This window comes from Ixodes scapularis, unplaced genomic scaffold (genome assembly GCF_016920785.2).
Source record: "Ixodes scapularis isolate PalLabHiFi unplaced genomic scaffold, ASM1692078v2 PGA_scaffold2__306_contigs__length_199485367, whole genome shotgun sequence".
NCBI lineage: Eukaryota > Metazoa > Arthropoda > Arachnida > Ixodida > Ixodidae > Ixodes > Ixodes scapularis.
Window position 1 is genome coordinate 119,693,761 of NW_024609857.1, and position 12,920 is coordinate 119,706,680.

General features: G+C 45.7%; 1 pseudogene; it reads left to right on the plus strand.

Annotated features, from left to right (window-relative positions):
* The first annotated feature begins 8,607 nt into the window (after positions 1–8,607).
* Positions 8,608–9,181, plus strand: LOC121836588 (annotated as a pseudogene).
* Positions 9,182–12,920: the final 3,739 nt, after the last annotated feature.

Below are 12,920 nucleotides of genomic sequence, written 5' to 3' on the forward strand. Positions count from 1 at the left end.
ACCGATGCTGCCGGCAATTCCCACCAATTCTAGCAACCGATTTTTTTCTTTTGTTTTTCGTTTTTATTCTTTTTATTAAATAGTGTACGAAAATTTTTTTCCTTTCAAATTGCGATGAAATTGGTTGCAACGCAATACTGAAAAAAAAAAAAAATTGTCATTTGAAGGTAAAAGAAAACATAATGCAATCTTTGGAAACTTATTTCGTACTGAGGATAAAGAGATAATGGCAAGTTCTGTCTAGAACGGTAGTTAATCAGCCGTACAAACCACATTTTAAACCAATTACAATGACCAGTTGGGTAACCCAGCAGCAGTTAGAAACATTGAACCCAACTGGTTTGACCAATTAGATGACTCAGTGCCAATTGATTTTTATTGATCCCAATCGGGGATCTATAAACTTTAATTTGAAACGTTGAAAACAAAGTTGGAAACATTGAATCCAATTAGTGACCAATTAGGTGACCCAGTGCCAACTGAATTTTATTGATCCTAATTGGGATAACCAGTTGGAAACATTGAATCCAATTAGAGTGACCAATTAGGTGGCCCAGTGCCAACTGAACTCTGTTGGTCCTAATTGTGGTAACCAATTGGAAACATTGAATCCAATTAGAGTGACCAATTAGGTGGCCGAGTTTCAATTGAATTTTGTTGGTCCTAATTGGTGTAACCAATTGGAAGCATTGAAACTAATAGAATGACCAGTTGGATGACCCAGAACCAATTGAATTCCATTGACTCCCATTGGCTCCTATTGAATATCCTAATTGGACTCCGTGGTTATTTTTAACTGGGAAGCACCTTGTTCCTTGATTCTGTGAAAAAATAAGACAGTTCCTATCGCTCCTGAAAGCATCTCTTTTGGTCTTCCACTTTGCATTTTGCAAACAGCTTCGTTCTTTGCACCCTCGTTGGCATTGTAAAACTGAAAGACGTTGAAACATACCATGACAATCAGTCTTTCGGACATAGAGTGCGACCCCACCCGCCGACCAGAGTCCGACCCCACCCGCCGACCAAAATATAATTCAGACCTTAAAAACTTTAAGCTGCTTCAGCATTCGTGGCAGTCGTTCAGCTTAACTAGGTAAGGTGAGAGGCTAGAGCAGTAGTAGACTTATTCTGGCGACCCTAAAGATTTGGTCTTGGTCACGTAATTGTCACGGGCTCTGTCACTGGAGTGAGGCACCTAAGACTGCCGATAACAAACAATTGCAACTTTTTACACAGAAGCGAAAGGATTATGGAATACAATGGCTACATACTCTCACAAAACAGCAGGCCCTTTGCGATCATGTTAAGCACCATGAACAGTAGTGCTACAGCAACGTTGACGCATCTCGGGTCGACGGTGCACATGACTTTAACGTGCCGCAGGTCAGCGTGGCTACATGCCACGTTCTCAATCGGATCCCTAAGGACCGGGAGGTCGATGGTCGGGTCGGCGGAATCGGAGGGTTCCGAGAACGCCGGGTTCTTGAATGGAGCTGCTGGAGCAGCGGTAGCGTCACCTTCATTCTGAAGGGATTCTTGCTGGGCAGCATTCACCCTTCGATGTCTATGCAAATATGAGAGAGTCCGGCGGTACTGTGAGAGTGTACCTGTGTCTCTTATTCGCTAACTCTGTGGCTTACACTACCAGAAGGAAGTGGAGCGGCAGAGCTTGAGGGCTCAGGAGAGGTTAGCAATCCGGGAGAGGTGTACCAAAGTAACGGTCCCTCCTCTAAACAAGTTGGGTGCACACCATCACACTGGGTGCCAACTGACACGGTCTGGGCCTTTGCTTGAACACCAACGGTTCTCTTTCGAGCTCGACGTCAGGTTACTGGCGGAGACGGGTGGGGCTTTGAGCCCTGTTTCAATAACATTTTACAGCTTTGCTGTAAAACATTATTGAAACATGGCCCATCAAGCCACTAATTAAGCCAATATTTACCGAATCTTAGTTTATTACTCACCTAATTATAACAATTATTTGCCCCCCCCCCCTCCCCCCCCCCTAATGTCCCCAATCTCAAGAAACATTTAGCGAAGGCCGTATCCACATAGAAAAGAGCTTTCTTTATTTTTAATAGATCAGTTTCAATCAAAGCATCTACCGGTATATGGATAACAGCGCAACACATCCACTGATATAACAATGCAAATATGTTTCCATATTTTACAAGTTCTGCGTTGGCAAGTTATGCGCTAATAACTACACCGCTTTATATTTTTTAATGAATGAAGATTTATATGACCCGTGTGAAATTCAAGCATGTGATTAATAAACCAGGATCTAAATAAGGTTGATGTGCCTAAAGATGTAAATATAAGCATATGCCCGGTGACCAGAGACTGAAGCAGACACCATAACCCGACACAAAAGCTGTTTACGGTCGATTCACGCGACGGACTGATCCGCGGACAGATTGATCATGTGATGACATATCTGCGGTTCGTCCGTCTCCCAAGTGCATCCATGCAAAGGAGACAATGAGCAGATGCCAGCAAGGACGGATGGAACCTGTTTGCTACCCCACAGTGCCGCGAAACTCCAACATCGCAGTGTGCCACTGTTGTCCAATAGAGAAATCGACTTTTGCCACCGCGATAAAGAATCATACACCGCTGTTACGTATAGATGGAGAAAAAACACCGTGATAGGCTTCGTGGGAAGCGCCACTAACTTTATAACTTTATTAACCCAAGGCATAACAGTGACACAGGTATGGTCCTGGTCGAGAAGGGTTTGGTGTAGAAGCGACGAAGTTCTGGGCTCCTGGAGGGGTGTTTTGAGACGCCTTCATGCACTCCGCGCTCATGCACAACACTCCAGTATACAATAGCTACAAAGTGCCACTCCCGCATGGCAAACCACTCGCATGGCAATCAATGTACCGGTTCACGTGCTTGGTTCCACAGGAAAATTCTTTTTTTTTCTTTTGCTTACATAACTATTAATTTGTTGGGTTCCTTAAAAACTACCGGTACCACTTGCTTTCTCTATGGAAAGGCAAATGCAGGAACCATACCAAATGCTGTTGCTCATTTCATTTGTGTTGTGGCAGTGCAGATGAAAGCAATATAGGTACATGCATTCCAAAAGCCCCCTTTTCTGCTTCGAAAACTGCTTTTCACCGCTCCAAACAATGTTCGGAATCAGCATGGGCCACCATCTCTACAGGTGCCCATTTCAGGATAGAGTGTGACCAGCATCTGTTGCGAAGATATGTCAGCACTGTATGACGTGAACTTGATACTCTTCCAGAACTGGGATATCATTTTCTGTCTTTGTTTCTGGACTGTTAAATTATGCCATCGTGGTGCGAGCTTTAAAGTTTTTATTAGTCTCATATTGTATATCACTGTTCTGCTAACTGTTTTATTTTTGAATTAACTTCTCCGTGGGCAATGAGAAAGTGATGGGCAAGTGACGTGGCACCTTCCAACTGCAGGAGGCTCCTTAGATGGAGTGGGCACTTGCCGTGAACTTCCTATTGTCTAATGTTTTCTTTCGTGGTCCCAACACCAGTTTCTGACAGTTCTATACGAGAAACGTGGTATGCGGGACAAAGTGGTATTTCCCCCCACTAGCTCTAAAAGGGGACGGCGACTTTCTCAAAACAGTAGATCATCACGTTGCCAAAATGCTTTTGGGGGCTGCTCCTTTTTTTTTCTTTTGTGATATTCCTTTATCAAAAAGGTAACATGATTGATTTAAAATTATTTTCATTCAGAAATACTCAATACAATCAATACTGGCTCGTGAGCCTTTAGCGAAAATGATAGGGTATGAGTGATATGAATACTGTCCTGATGCCCCACTTCATGCACAAAGTTGAGGGGAGTGTCCTGGACATCCTCGCGGTGTTGCGGGGTCCCAGCGGGACGGCTCCACTGTTGCAAACACACAGGCTTGCCTGTACCATCTGGGAAGTGCATCCATGCTTTTTCGCGATGTGGTTTTGCAAAGCTAGGTTGTCCTAGAGGAGAAGGATTAGGTTGTCCCAAGTTCGGTCTTCATCAGAGGGTGAGGTACAGCGACTGCTGTGCCTAAGCTGACGTTGCTTCTTAAAAAGTGCTTTCCTAACAGGATTAACTGCAGCACACTTAAAACACAGGGTGTATCCAGATCATTATTATGATATATGTAGGGTTGCACATATTCGGTTCCTATTTTTTCAAAATTCTGTTTACTATAAATTCAATTTTCGTTTTTTTTTTTTTTCGCCATATATATACGCCCTCAAAAGTTTATCGGCTTTTTCGGTGAATATAAAATAAACACCAACGGACACCAAATCAGATGATCCTTGTAGCTCTGATATATGTGATAACTCAAAAAATAACGGCACAGATACATTAAAAAAGGAATGGATATTTATTTGGCAAATGTGTGCAACTGTAAAAGAAACAAGAAAAAAAACACAAAAAACACAGAAGTACAAACAAATCAGATATGAAGCCTATGCCCAAAAAACACGAACTTCACCTTGTTCTGCTGTGGTTTTCCGCGTGCACATTTCCAATTTAAGCGTTATGAGTTACTAGCCAAAAAGATGAAGTTTTATTGAGAAAATGTTGGCAAAAGGTGTTGATTGGAAATGCAATGGTTAGCCTTTGCTATCTCTGAAGCACTATAGATATCATGCATTTAGATTGTGGAACCAGCTGAACTTAGAGGAAAAATGTGAAGAAAGATAGGAGAAAAGACATCAGATCGCTGCACTACCGACTATTTATTGATCCATCGCTTCTTCTTGTACTGGTGTTGTGGCTGTCTTGTGAGGTCTTTTTCTTCTTTTTTATCTTCCTGTAACATCACAAACATTTGCGTCTCGAAGGAACTTCTTTTCACTTTCCTGTAGGGCAGTTGTTTTCAAATGGGGGTTCGCGGTCTTTTCGGGGTCCGCGAAGCCCTGCCTCATCAGTAAAGCCCGGTAATAAAGGTTGTATTTTTTTCAGATCGAGAAGAAATATTTCAGCTTTCGGGTGAGTTTTCTTGTGTGTATGTCAATAAGAGAAGTCTACTTCACACTAGCACTTAGTCATATTCATTTATTAAATCATTATTTTATTTAGCCTATACCTTTTCCCTCCCTTCACCACGAACGGGGTCCTCCATCATCTCCGCCGATCCACAAGGGGTCTGCAAAACATCGATGGTTGAGAACCACTGCTGTAGCGCAATAGAGGGTGAGCTGATGCAGTTGTCTTCTTTTTCTTCTATGGCTAAGGCTTTGAATATTTCTCGTGTGAACCGGTTTTTGCGGTGAGCTAAGATGGTTGCCGTCTCGAGCTTGGCGTCGCACATGCATGCTCTACAATGAGCTGCTAATTGTCCAGGTGCTGTCAGGTTTCTTAAGTTAGCCGCATGTTCTCGTGCTCGGTCATTTACGCAATGTCCAGTTGTCCAATATAGCTACGTCCACATGACAACCGTATGTTGTATACGACTCCTTTGTCGCATGGAACATACTCGGTCTTGTGTTTGGTGTTACAAGTGCTTGTGTTGAGCCTGGGCTAGATTAGCCATCCTGCACATTGCGTGTGCCTTGTTGGGTGCCGAGCGCACCACTTTTTACGCCTTGCCTGCTTGCAATCTTTTTCAACCCATGGGGGACCTGATGAATATATGGGACCACTGGATGAGGTGATGGTGAGATCTTCTTTGGTGTGTCGAGTTCAGTGCATTGACAAGTCTTGATGTTGTGGCAGATGTTTTCGCAAATGGAAGCCAGGAAGGATTTTGGATATCTGGTCTCGTGAAACCTGGACATTTGGGTCTCGTAGCTTCTTCCCTTCTGATGGTGGCAAGTCTTTCAGAGGTTGACTGGAAGAGCTGCAGTGGTGACCCCTAACCCGGCTCACCTCTCTTCGACAATATTTAGTTCAGCAAATGGAAACTCTAGCCCCTAAAACTAATCACCTCTCATACCGACATCACTGGTGGGAGAATGGTTTCAGAATAGTTTGATCATAAAAAAATTACAACTTGACTTCTAACTTGACTTCGTCCCCCCAGGATGGTCGGTTCATCAACTGGATGAATAGTGGTGCGAAAATTAATTCCCCATCCTCTTGGAGCTTTATCTATATGATGGTTAGAGATGACAGGCTGTTGCACAAGCTGATCCGTTATGTAGTTTGCTGTGGCATAATAGATGTCTCATCCTTCTCCCTCAAGAATATCTGGGTTTGATGGAAGGTAAATGGGTCCATCCCACGGAATCCCCTCTTCTTCTTACAACTGCGCTAACATGACAGGTGTTTTCTGCTCTGCTTCATATTCGTCTTCACTTGATGTTATGTCCTGTGGAATGATCTTGCATTTCTTCGGAGTTTCTGCCTTTTGTGCTGATTTGCCTCCAGTTTTCTTGGAGTCTTTCGTTTTTTTGGTGTGTGAATCTTATCTTTATCTAGTCTTTGGCTTGTGAGTGTAGTTGGGAGGTGCTTGAGTTGGCGTGTAGCAGCCAGGTATTGACTGCAAATCGTCCTTTCGAGCAGCTCAGTCTGATTCCTGTGCTTTCAATAAATTTGTTGATCCTCTGTGTGCTGCTTCTAATGTATGCTGAGAAATTACCAAGTCGGGAACTTCCATGCTGTCTGCCATAGGAAATTCTGGGTTGATGTGATATCAGTTGAAACTATTCATTCATCACTCTAGAAGCAGGGATGAGCATGACACTTTTCTTTATTATGCAGCAAAAATGTGCTTATGGGATTGAAATATGCTCTGGCACAAAGGCGTTCAGGACGCAGTGGCTGTAATGGATGCGTGAGGCACTTCATGCAGCATTTTGCCCTCTTTGGCTGGCAGTAAGCTGTGCCAGCTCATATTGCTGCTAAATGTGCACACTGCATCTTGAATTAGGCTGTGTTGACGATGACGACAAAATTTGCAAATCTCATTGCATATTACTTGAGCCTCCCCCCATTAATTTATTATGTGGCAAATACTATAGTATGCGCTTCTTGATTTCAATACAGACCTTGACAGTTTCCATGTGGAGAACCTTGTCCTCTAAGTCGAGCATGGTATAAGTACCATACTTGGTGAAGTGGCCAAGCAAGTTCGCTCTTCCATCCCCAGCGATGATCAGCTGCTTTCCTGCTGCAGCTGATACCAGCTCCAGCTGTTGCTTGTTCCATACCTAGTTAGTTAGAATGAAGGATTCCTACAATGCAGCTGTGTTTGCAACAAAGGCATGAAGGCATAATGTATTTCCTTTTCCTATTCGTTGGCACGACTGCAACCTTGAAGTATGGAAGTTCTTTTCATTATTATTCTCAGGGAAAACAGATGAACAGTACAAATGCCATTTCTGTTAATACTAAGGACACAGCTTGCTCTGCAAGGGGGGGTCAAGTGAAATTAAAAAGACATTTGATAAACCATCGAGCTCTCCACATTTTGATCATGCCATTACAATACCCCAAAGAAAGAAAGGGGGCAATCCTACTGACTTCCCTAAAAATTGAGAAGGATCGGTATTTAAAGGTAGACTTCTCAGTCCTAAAGTACATACTGCCATCATAATATTTTGTGTTGTGTTTTTAGCTTTCCAACCTCGCACGGCTGGGAAATTTTTCCTTCAAAATACCTTCTCAATATCCAAGAGCAGAAAGGCCTTTTAAATAATGAAGGTTTTGTAACATAAACAGGCAATGCCCATGCTGGTGAGCATCCTCAGGGCCTTCTTAATGCTGGAGCCAGTGGAGAGAATTTCAGCAGCCACCAGGATGTTGTCAACTGGCTTCCGTCAGATGACAGGTTGGCTGCACCACGTCTCTTCATGGCCGCTCCGACAAAGCATAGACACTTAAAAGCTCGAACCCCAAACCGTCTTGTCGATATAGGTACAGGAGACACTGTTGGGACCCTTGGGGATCCAAGAGCTGCGATTTCTTGACAGTAGCATCTTGGCCATGAGTTTGTGGGAAACGAGAAAAGACAACAATAAAGACGACCGACAGCCGGGGGACGAGTGGGCAGGCACGGTCACTATAGAGCCGCTGAGGGAGGAGCGACTGGCCGAGTCCTTCTCGAGCAGCCAAGCACATCTCTGCCAACACCATAGTTGTGAGTGGATCGCACGTCCGAGTGAACGTTAACACCAGGACCACAGTGAATGTCTCCTGTTTCAGTGGAGGTGGCGAGAGTCGGAACTTTTCAGTCGAAGCTCGGAGCACCGAAAGCCAGAGTTTGCTTCCTCCGTCCTTCCCTCCAGGCGTCGCGCCGCCCCAAGTTCTCCAATTCACGCACTTTCAAAGGTTTTCTGGACCTTACGTCAGATACTGTTCGGAGTTCTACCACCATCGTACGGTTCTCCGTTCATCCCGCCACAACCCAGACCGTCCGAGCGAAGTCATGCTGCCCGATCCGCCAAAGAGGAACGTCGGGCCGAAAGACGGCACCGTAGCACCGAACGTCGTGAGTGAGACAATCAAACTTGGGGCCAAGTCATTACACCCACGAAGGTTGAAGCTACAACCCACCCGACTCGGCTCAGCACTACATCAAAGTCGTGAAAAGAAAAAAACGCTGAGACAATGTTCGGAGGCAGGGCGCTTCTTAAGCGCGCAGTCTTGCCGTTCGTGTACGGCTCGGGCAGCAACATGGTCGGCCAGGCAACGCTAGACAAGCTGGATGCGGGCTTCGAAAAGCTCCAGGTTGCTAAGGACTGCAAGTCGCTGCCCAAGAAGTACTTACCAAAGATATCTTCGAAAAGCTCAAGACTCGCAAGACCGCCACCTTGCTCCACATCATATAGTCCGGCGTGGAGAATCTCTACAGCGGCGTCGACCTGTAGATCCCGGATGCCGAATCATACACGGTGTTTGGCAACCTGTTAAACCCGGTGATCGAGAACTACCACAGCGGCTTCAAGGCGACCGACAAGCACACGCCCACAAACTTGGAGACCTCAACACCTTGGTCAACGTGGACCCGAGAGCCAGTTTGTCATTTCCACCCGCGTGCGCTGCGGAACGCTTGTTGCAGGGCTACCTTTTCAACCCGTGCCTGACGGAGGCCCAGTATTGCGAGATGGAGGAGAAAGTGAGCTCGACTCTGCACACGCTGGAGGGCGACCGCTTCCTGCAGTTGGCCATCGCTGCCATCAAAACCAGGCGCTCTCTTCCCGCGGGGGAGGGGAGGGAATATTTGGGGAATGGGGAAAGACGAGAATAAAGAGGACCAACAGCTGGGTGACGAGCAGGCGCGCGGGGGCAGTCAGAGCTTGAACACCGGGAGGATTGGTGTTTTTTTTTTGTCTCCATAAGTTCTAATAATGCTAAGTGCAGATAATTCTATCGGAACAGTGAAAAAGTTTATGGCATATTTTAGTGAAGCTTTGGTGCTTTGGGACACCTTACAACAATGACTGGTGATTTTCTCACCAAGTAGCAGTTTCCTTTGCTGATGGTGTGGGGGACACGTCTTGCGACAGGGAAGCATGTTGCTCCAGAATGTTTAGAAAGTCTGCAGCTAACTTGCACCAAAGGGTTGCTCTGTGTGTGCGGCAGGGGCTTCAGTTTTCCTCGAAAAACTTCCTCTCGAAAGGGAATTCACTGAATGCATGAAGCAATCCATGAATAAGGCACTCCTCGGCAAGGTGGCTCAGTGTATGCACATTGTAGGTTAAGTACCTTGCTCCATACAGTCCTATGGTGCCACAAAAAAAATGAAGCTGGTCTCTGGCATAGGCATTGTGCTCTATGTGGTGAGCTGGCGAAGCAAGAGTCTTATTGCCACATTTAAAAAGGGAAGATGTTCATGCTGGTGATCCGGAAGAAGGCCCCTCAGTACAACAGGTCCAACATACAAAACAAATGTCCAAAATTTCGTTGCCTTCTACCAATCAACCTCGTCCACACCTCTGGGCTTCCGTGTGAAGTTTCTGAGAATCCCTTGGCACATGTCTTTAGTCTCCTGGTGAGGTTCTCTTTTTGGGCGGTCCTGAAGATCCCCACTCCCGAATGCACATTTGAAGCAGGCGGAGCATCACACCTAGACACACTACATGCATATAGTCTAGGGGGAAAAGGGAAAGGATGTCGTTCTTCAGCAGTGTGAATGGTGAGTCACCCACGTGGTGCAACGGGTCCTCTTGGTCTCGAAATGATCCGTAGGTTCGTTTCAGTGCTTCAGTAGGTTCGTTTCAGTGCTTCAGTGTCCGGGAATGTCATTTCTCCCTCAATGTGACGACCCTTTTGGCAGCACCTCTCACAGCCATGATAGCCAGTATGGCCCTTGACTTTCTTGACGAGGCTCCTTGCAGGAACATTTCATACAACAGCTGTTAAGTGCACGGTTAGGCACAAACCTTTGTAAACAAGGCCATAGGTTGTCAGCTCTTCAATTTCCTTCAAGAAGGGGTCAAGAAAACTTGAGAGGTTTGGAGGCTTGCCACTGTCGCAAAACATGCTGGCAACACAAGGGGTGCTTTCACCACAGTTTGTCAGACGACAAAGGATTGGCCAAAAACCAATGTTGGAACTCTTATAAAGAGGGAGCCCATCAATGTTCGTTTGGAGAAGAAGCTCCTGTGCCACTGCTTTCCCTTGCAGGGCTTGCTCGATTCCTTTTTTCAGCCCAAAATGAAAGAAAGTTCCATCGTGCTCCAGCGGGGCCTTCCTCTCAGTGCCTAGAATTGTTTGGGCATCTTTAGGGACGTCAGGCCCAGTCTCCTTAACGCAGAAGTGGTCTCATTCACTGCTTCATGTGTGAAGTTAGAGTGACACGCTAAGATTGGCAGTTCCTCCGTGGCCGTGCAGGGACAGCCTTCCGAGGTAGCTCTGCTGATCTTGAAGCTTGCGTTGCATCGCTCGTCTTCAGATGCAAGCGCGTCTGGTCGCAGTCTGTCGCAGGGTCAGCTCCACTTTCGTCACTTGTGCTGTTTCCACAAAAGCCGAGACAATGTTTGTCATCGCTTGAAGCGCCGCTTGTTGCATCCCTTGAAGAGTCGCTTTAAGTGGTGTCGGATGTGGTACCCCTGGCGGCCGTTGTAGCGTTTGCGGCGTAATCCTACGTGTGATTCTGTCAAATTTCTCTGTGTTTGTGGCTTTTTCCACCTCGAAGTCATACTGACCAGTCGGCTGGTGAGCGGAACAAACGAGCAACGATCGAGACGTGGTCTTAGAAAGTATTCTAGAGGCTAGGTCACGAGCGGCTGACAACGAGGCATTGTAGTGAGCATTTGATCACGTGGGTGCCTCCAACCAAATAAAGCTAAGATAGAGCCACCGGCCAAGAGCACGGTCACGAGTAGCATGTGCCGCTGTGCCACCTCTGCCGCTTGCGCCTTCTCTTCTTCACGAAGCTCCTGGCAGGGTCATAGCAAATGACAGCTGTCAAGGGCACAGTTATGGACAAACCTTTGTGAACAAGGCCGTTGATTGTTAATTCTTCTATTTATCTTGGGAAAGGGTGAAGAAAGCTTGGGAGGTCAGGATATTTGCTGTAATCACAAAACATGCTGACAACAAGAGAGGTGCTGTCACTACAGTATTTCATACTACAAAGGATAGGCCATGAACCAATGTTGGAGCTCTTATAAAGACGGAGGCCATCAAGGTTGGCTTGGAGGAGAAGCTCCTCTGGCACCTTACAGGGCTTGCTTGAGTCCTTTCTTTAGCCCAAAATGGACTAAAGTTCCATTGCGCTCCAGCAGGGCCTTTCTCCGAGTGCCTAGAATTTTTTAAACATCTTTAAGGACGTCATGGCTAAGTCCCCTTAATGCAGAGGCAGTCTTATTTATTGCTTCATGGGTGAAGTTAAACTGTTGTGCTAGAACCAGCAGTTCCTCTGTCGTAGTGCACGGGCAGCCTTCCAAGGGAGCCTCATGTAATGGTCGCGGAGGGCCATTATGAACGGGTTGAAAGAGACATGAAAAGGTACGGTAAAGACAGCGCCCCGAAAGGCTTGTAAAGATGCTGAAAAGGCTTACATTGCCTGGCGCTTGGGCCGCGAGGTGCCGAGGTTCGGTGCCCAAGGCGGGAACTCCGACGAAAGAGACGTCACACCAGCTCGGAGTTGCAGGGAAGGCTATCTTCTTGTCGTGACCAGCATACAAACAGTCAGATCGTTGGGGATCAACACTTCCGTTAGCAGGGGCGGATGCCACTCTCGGACAAGTGGCGCCGTCTAGTAGCAGCGGCACACACCATGACTTCTTTCTTGCGCCATCTAGCTTGTTGATGGCACACTACATCTTTTCCCCCTTATAAGAAAATGACTGTTAGATAATTTGGTACCAGGCTGAAAAAAAAAAAGCAGCATACTCTTTTTTTTAGCCCATACGGAAATTCACTAGCACACAAAATCCTACCAACCAATCACTACAAGCAAAAATAGTTATGAAGTGGCCAGAGGAAGTAAGGATAAAGGAATACATTTTACAGGTATGGTCGTTAATGCGACACTTTGTACTATGTCGAGCAGAATTCAGTTAGACTGAAAAGTGCTCCCTTCACTGCAACCAAAAAATGTCACTGACGAATCCTTTGAAACAAAGAACACTTTCAGAAATTTCACTGTTTGACGAGTCCCTTGGAACAAAGAATAACACTTTCACTTCCACGAGTGAAATAACTGACTAGTCTTTGGAAACACAAAGAATAACTTTCACTTTCACGAGTGAATTCAGTTGGACAGTTCCTGAAAACATAAGAAATAACACCTTTACTTTCATGAGTGCTCTTATGACAACTCTCATGCTATACTACCCTGTACATGTCCTGTGGTGGCAAACAGTTTAGGAACTATATATATATATTTTTTTCTATATTCATCCTACACTGAAATTTCGGTCGTCAACCGTCTTTTCTGCCCGACGCCCTTGCCCCAATAAAGTTCAACATTGGACATACTTTTGGGTGTAAAACAAAAATACACTCTGACAAACTTGTACACTCATATTACATATGCA